The sequence below is a fragment of the Rhagoletis pomonella genome, unplaced genomic scaffold, assembly GCF_013731165.1.
Source record: "Rhagoletis pomonella isolate Grant_MI unplaced genomic scaffold, Rhpom_1.0 Rhpom_scaffold_00002, whole genome shotgun sequence".
Classification (NCBI taxonomy): Eukaryota; Metazoa; Arthropoda; class Insecta; order Diptera; family Tephritidae; genus Rhagoletis; species Rhagoletis pomonella.
In genome coordinates, this window is record NW_023458556.1 from 63,848,969 (window position 1) to 63,856,062 (window position 7,094).

Consider the following 7,094-nt stretch of genomic DNA (forward strand, 5'->3'; position numbering starts at 1 on the left):
AAAAAAAAATTTAAAATATGTATTAGAAAGAAGACGCTACTAGTGACTGTATGAGAGGCTTTATTTATTTGTTTATTTATAGCATGCATCCATCTTTGAAATAATGTTTACTTTATAATTAAAAGTTTATTCAGCTTAAAATTTTTAAAGCGCCTTTTAATTGCCGAAAGTCAAACCAAGGTTTGTTTTCTAACAAGGATGCATTGTAACGTTAATTTTAGCGTTTACCAAAAGAAGCAATCGTTTCTGTTGAAACGATTCAGTTTTTTATCGTTTAGGTAATTATTAAAATAATTCTATTTTGGTTTTTAAGTCTAGGTTCAGACGGAGAAACTTTTGTCGCGGCAACTCGCTACTTGTGGGAGAGGGGGAAGGGCGCCGAGTTGCTCGTACTCGGGCAACACGCTTTATGCTCTCGTTCGTCGTGAGTAATTCTAGTTGGCCGTTCACAGCTGAAAACAACAATTTTGTACAAATGAATTCCTGTGTGAACGCGAAGGGCAACACCAAAAGAGAAATTGCCGAAATTGAGCAACAAAAGTTTCTCTGTAAAGGTGTTCACCAGGCTGACACCCTGGCGTTAAGGACCCTTAGAAGTTCTTGCCAAACCGGAACGTCGTTCCAGTAAACACAAAAAAGAAGGTTTTCGCACAAGGCGATTTCAGTGTTGCCAGAGAAAGTCGCCTAAAAATCTTTTTTTTTTCCAAAAAAATCTTCAAAATAAGATTTTAAAGCTTAAAAAATCGTTTCGATCCCAAAAAATCGTCATTTAAAAATACCTGAAAAGAAATTCGATATAGGCTGTAAATAGCCCTTATTACGTTGGTTGAAAAAATTACCAATTTCAAGTTATAGAGTCCTTTTTATAACAACTTAAACTTAAAATGAATATTGCCTCGTGTCATCACAAAATTTGTAGCACAGCTTACAAATGTATATATACACTGGCGAAAATATAAATAGGGACGTGACATCTTGCAAGTTTTGACCGATTTCAAAAAAGGAGGAGTTTATCAATTCGTGCGAATATTTTTTATGTATATATGTTACCGCATAACTTTGGACCACTTTAACCGATTTCGCTAATTCCTTTTTATCGGAAAGGTGGTACCTCAAGGGTGGTCCCTTCTAATTTGGTTTAGATCCGGACATTGGATCATGAAGAAATTGACGATCAATATTTATATGAGATTTGAAGTCATTTGAGTTTTCTGTTTAAAAATTATTTGTTCTTTTTTTATGAAAGAATAGCCATGTAAGTCCAAACTTCAATCTTTGTACAAAAGTTATGAAAATTCGACAAAGTTCCATACCAATTTACATGGATATTGTTTTATAAAGCTTACCGCTCCTTTTTTCTCGTTATACATTTATCTACGAAGACTCATCAGCTTAAATGGCAGTTTATTTAAAATGTTCCATTGTTGTCATTTAAACTAGAGGGGATACAAAACACCGTTTGTTCTTTCCCTCCTCTCTCTAAAGGGACATTCAAACAGACGCGGTATTGGAAGTGCGGTACAAGCAGTAAATACAATTTTAAATTTAACTTTAAAAATTTTACATCATACACACAAATCTCCATTTTGCAGATATTTTCAGTGTAAAATTTTGCTTTTTAAAAAATCCTTTTTTGATGATTTTTAATAAAAAAACAGCCCGAAAATTTTAATTTTCAAGATAAATCTAGACTTATGGCAACGCGATTTTGCGTTCAACTCACGCAGGGTTGCACGAAAAAAAAGTGGAATGGCTAAATGTTGGCTGGCGACCAACTTTGTTGAAAGCGATTAGATGAAAGGCCGTTCAACCAATGCAAACCCCTTTTTATGGCGAATATTTTGATATTTTTTTATATTTTGATATATTTAGCCATTAAATTTTCTTTTTCGTGCAACCCTGCGTGAGTTGAACGCAAAAGTTGCCTGAAAAATCGCCTTGTGCAATAGCCCCATGTGTGAACCTAGTTCAACGAAAAGAAATCAATCGTTAATTTTGAAGCTGTAGCATGCATTTAGGTGCTAAGTAGGGATGTCAGCGGCAAAAATACATCGATGTTTTTCTTTGATTCGAAAATAGACATCGATATTTTTCGATGCATCGAAGGCCATACATCGATGCGTCGATTTGCATAGGATATTTCAGATAATGCTTCACAACAAAATATGTTATTAGCAAAATTGTAAAAAATTTAAATTTCTAACGGATTTGTTTGGTCAAAGTCACTTCTGTTTTTTTTTGTACGATTGAAAAACTGGAACGGCGGTTCATTGTTCTAGAGATGTAAATTTTCAAAAAACTTCAATTCATCAATACATCGACTATTTATACATCGAGCAGAAAACTTACGATGCATTGAAGCAAAACATCTATATTTTCGATGCTTCGATGTTTTTCCGACAGCCCTATTCCGCCACACTGACAAAACTCACCGCGATGACAATTGATATAAAAATGACAATTGCAGCTTTTTGGTATTCGCAGCAAAATTCAAAAGCTCGAATCATGCCAATTGTCATTTTTATTGTCATGACCTTTTGGGCAGGTGACAAGGCAAAAACATATGTTTGTGTTGGTTTAAAAAGTGCGACGATTTAATAAAAAATATAAAAATCAACTAATTTCAATAGCAGAACAAATTTTAGTTATTTGCGCAGCCGTGCTTGTGGAAGACGAGCAGCTCCGGATGCTCCCTACAAAACTGCACATAAAATTGCAGCTGCTCCTGCGTCGTCCGCTCATATTTTGCATGTCTAAAATGTTTATAAATTTTATAAATATACGAATTTATATATTTCACACAAATACTCACTTTTCTGGTGTTTCACCGCTCATATTTTTTGCAAATAATAGCGTTGACCAGCTGTTTCTACAACAATGAACTTTTCACCATGCATGGTAAGTTGATAAAAGCTTTTCGCTAGTCATTGTTTGTTAGGAATAGCAACGTGCAACGACAATGACAAAATCACGACAATGAAGGATGATCAATTGTCATTCTGTTGCAAAACCGGATTAGGGCTGTAAGTGAGCTGGCAATGGCATACAACAACAACTTTTAGTTGATTTATTTTGTTTCGATTTTAAACGATTGATTTATTTCGTTTCAACGTTAATGATTGAGTTTTGTTTCTTTAATTCAACTCTGGAACGAAACGAAATTATTTTGATAAGTTATTTTTGCGCATAAACAAAACGAAATCGATTCACATAGTTCGTTGAGCATCAACTCATTAAGCATGATTCAATAATACAAGGTTAGATAATTATTGACAGCCGCGGTTTGACACTCCCTTGCAAAAAGTTGCATTTAGGAAGGACAGAGAAAGGGGAAGAATGCAAACCCTTGTAGCGAAAATGGTAGTAGAAAAGTACGCAAAGAAGGCACTTAGTAGTGAAATTCCTTTTAATCAGTTTTGTCTTTCAATTTCCTCACACAGATTGCTTATCAAAAATTATCAAAATTTAAAGTCATTACGTAGGCTGCATTCAATTTGAGAATCAATTTCATTATCAACATGTCGTCTTCAAGAAATCAATGTAACTAACTAGCTTCTGAAGACAATTTTCCATTTTTAATTCCATTGTAGATTAACATTTTATCATGCAGAAGCTTAGTATTTTTTTATTTTCACAAAATTGAAAGCAAAATTTAAACTCAATTGAAAGGGAAAAATTGAAAGCAAGTTGCCCATTCAAGCCACCCTGTGGGGAAAATCTCTAGCTCTGAACTGGGGCGCTTCTAGTAAATTTAGACCCAGTACTGGTTCCCGATAAATCTCTTTTGCATGCAAGCAACTGGCGAATTTAACATGGCGATGTCCTAGAAAGTGTCAATTGCCCCTCGCTGCATCCCTTTTTCGATAGTTCTGAACTAGTCCTAAATTCTATAGTTCCGAACCAGTTCTAAAATCGACAGACGAAAGAAAAAAGTATCATGATTTTCAATATTTTTGGTTCTTCCGTGTGTGCGATTTTAAGTTATTTTGGAAGAAGTGTTTTTAATTTGACATTAAATTTGTTTGAATAATTGTAAGAAATCTACGCTTACATACCTTTAGCTGTAGCTGAGTTTGCAGAGGTGCTCGCTGTTATTTCTTATATTCCAGACGGTCCCAAGATGTTGAAATGTTAACACAAATTTTAGTTTTGTATTACCAAGCTATGAAAAAGCATCTGCGAAGCACAGAATAGAAGCGTATTTGAACGAAAAAGCCGCCGAACATACATCTATGTAAAGTAAACAAGCCCCCGCTGCATCCCTTATTCGATAGTTCCGAAATAGTACTAAATTCGACAAATAGGATCTAGTTCGTTCTGCATCCCTTTTTCTATAGTTCCGAACCGTTTCTAAATTCGTCGCTTTAGATATAGATTTCTAGTGAAAAAACTGAAAAAAATAGTTTCTTAAAAGTACCACTTTTCGCCGATTTTGGACGGGAGGGGATCTAGTTTCTATCGGACTACTTCCTTTTTGGCGATAAAGACCTAGAAATTTGATTCACTAGTCCGCGGTTTCCCTGCAAGGCATAAATAAGAGTGTGTTAGTGAAAAAGTGTGAGTGTATTGAAAATTGAAAGGGGAAAATTGAATGTGTAACGTCCCGGATAAGAACCTAGCCAGCAAAAAAAACCGAAAACCTATCCGAAAAAGGACAAAAAAGTGGATGAAGTGCGGATTTTTGTCCGTTTTCCCACTAAAGTGTGCGGCAGAAAAGTAAGTACAGACAACAGTATGTGAAACGAATAGGTTTTCGTCTTTTTTTCTGAAATTCGGTCTGATAGAATTTTTCGTTCAATACGCCTTCCTTCTGCACTTCACATATATTTTTTCATGGTTCAAAAGAAATAAAATAAAATTAGGAAACGCCTGACGGAATTCGAACCCGGCACTTTCTGGAAGCTAACGAATAGCGGCACACTCCTCTGCACGCTCAGCCACTGCCGACTACGCATGTATGCTGTCAAATGTTCAGCTTAAGCAAATAAAATACAATTATTGCGTTTTCCGTATACGAAAATTGATGATAACTGTAGGAGTTTTTTGTATGCGTTTTCGGATACGGAAAATTGATCTTAACTGCACTGTCGGCAAAATTTACGTTTCTTTGCTGGCTGGGAAAATATTTAAATTGGACTTCATTTAGGTTAACGAAAACGACAAGTGTGAAAAAAATGTCAACCAATAAATTCAAACTAAATGTCAAATAAGCATATTTAAATTTTTTGTTTTGGCTATCTGGATTACTGTATACTGTGGTATTATTGAATCATGGACATTTAGTAAATGGCGAAATTCCTGAGTGGTGGAATCTTAACTCGTGCCAGGTTATGCTCGATAATTTTATGTTTATGATGAGTAATATTGATGATTTTGCGTATTTGCTCCTCCGACGATGTATGTGAGCGGAAGGATAACAAAATTAGAACAAAACCACAGTATATACCACGATCCAGAAAATAAACGTCGCGCCATTCGCGGACCGCTAACCTTCTCCGTCGGTTTGACAGCATCTACCCAATCGCTGACGTCATACAATACTTTTGTTTGCATGCAACTTAATGCTTTTCGCACCAAATTTAGTGGGTATTTAGAACGCGAAAATTTTTGAGTTTGATGCTTGGTGCGTTTTTGTTGCTTTTGTTTTAGGTTTGAAGACACCAAATTTGAAAATCTTAAAAAAATGGAAGCAAAATTTATAGCAATCGTAAGTGTGGTAAGCAACTTTACAAAAATTTAAACAAAATCATGGCACAATGGCAATCATAAGCGTCAAAAAAATATGTGGCAGCACCTTCAATCATGCCCCAAGAAATCGACCGTCGTGCAAGAAACATTGATTTGTATTAATTTGAATCGGCATCTTTACAATAAAATTATGTATGCATATAAAGTCCATTAAATACACCAATAAAAATTTGGTGCTTTTTCAAATTCAAAACTTGGCAATACTGCCTTTTGTTCGATGCTTCCTCTTTTTCTTGTCAAGTTCATCTTGCTCTCAATTGGTTGTGCAGCGTTTTCGTTTTGCGCGCACGGCAACACTACTGTGGGGAATTTCGCCTCATGATTAGAAAAAGGTATTTTCGGGAATTAAATATATATAATTGTGTTATTTAAGGACAAAAAGTAGGGTAAGTATATCAATGCTTAATTAAGAATAATATCAATAGTTAAGTACATAATTAACGCTTGTGTGTCTATAAACTGGAAACTCACATCGTATTTTGTATGAAAAAATGTGAATTTATAAAGAAATACTCTAAATTCCCGTATTATTTAAGTCTTTATTCCAAAAACAATGCTTGTTTAGTTATAGAGACTCAAATGTCTGCCAGCGCATCCGCCGAGACAGCTCATTAAGCATACCCAAGTTTGAGCGGAACTCCTCAAAAATACTTCACATCAAAGTATATAATGTCACATATATAAATCATACACACATACAATACCATTTGCTATGAATGTCCACCGTGTAAATTCAGAACACGCATTTGCTTGAAGACTGCGTTGGTTATGGAGGTCATAAATTCAGTCAACACATTCAATGGTCCATTTCCCGGAGCTGCTCCAACATGACGAGTAGATTTTAGTGCCTCTGGCTACAAGCAGGATATCTCAATATTGAAAAATAAATAGTTAGGGGATTCCCTTAAACGCGAAGAGCAGAAAACTCGAAAACCTCGAAAGTTGTCGAGGCTGTTTTTGGGAATGCACCTTTTTTCAGCCTCGTAAACAATGGAGAAATTCCGAAGTTTGACAGCTCATTCAGAGTTTTTTGTATAATACATCGCATCAGCTGAAATAAATACATATAAAATCAGCATTGAAAATGCCACGAAAAAGTGAAAAATGTAAATTGTATGAAGTTCGTAGAATATTCGGATATAAAGGCAACACTGAAACTTACGAACGACTTTTCGAGGCTTTTTTCGCGACTAATTTGCCTCGAAAGTTTTCGAGGCACGCGAAAATCGCCACTCATACAATTTTTGACAGTTGTTTTTCGAGGCTGGAAAAGTTTCGAGGTTTCGTGGTTTTCGAGCCACTTTCGAGCTTAAGGGAATCCCCTAAGTGTTACGATTATCCTCGAA

General features: G+C 35.4%; 1 protein-coding gene across 2 annotated transcripts in view; it reads left to right on the forward strand.

Moving 5' to 3' along the window:
- LOC118734702 (protein-L-isoaspartate(D-aspartate) O-methyltransferase) overlaps positions 1 to 141 on the forward strand; it is a 1,369-nt gene extending 1,228 nt beyond the window's left edge. Inside the window, exon 5 of one of the 2 annotated variants that reach the window (XM_036464409.1) lies at positions 3 to 141. The gene's annotated coding sequence lies outside the window, so the exon portion shown is untranslated. The remainder of the gene's footprint in view (positions 1 to 2) is intronic. The other variant, XM_036464408.1, reaches the window with a different exon arrangement.
- Positions 142 to 7,094: the final 6,953 nt, after the last annotated feature.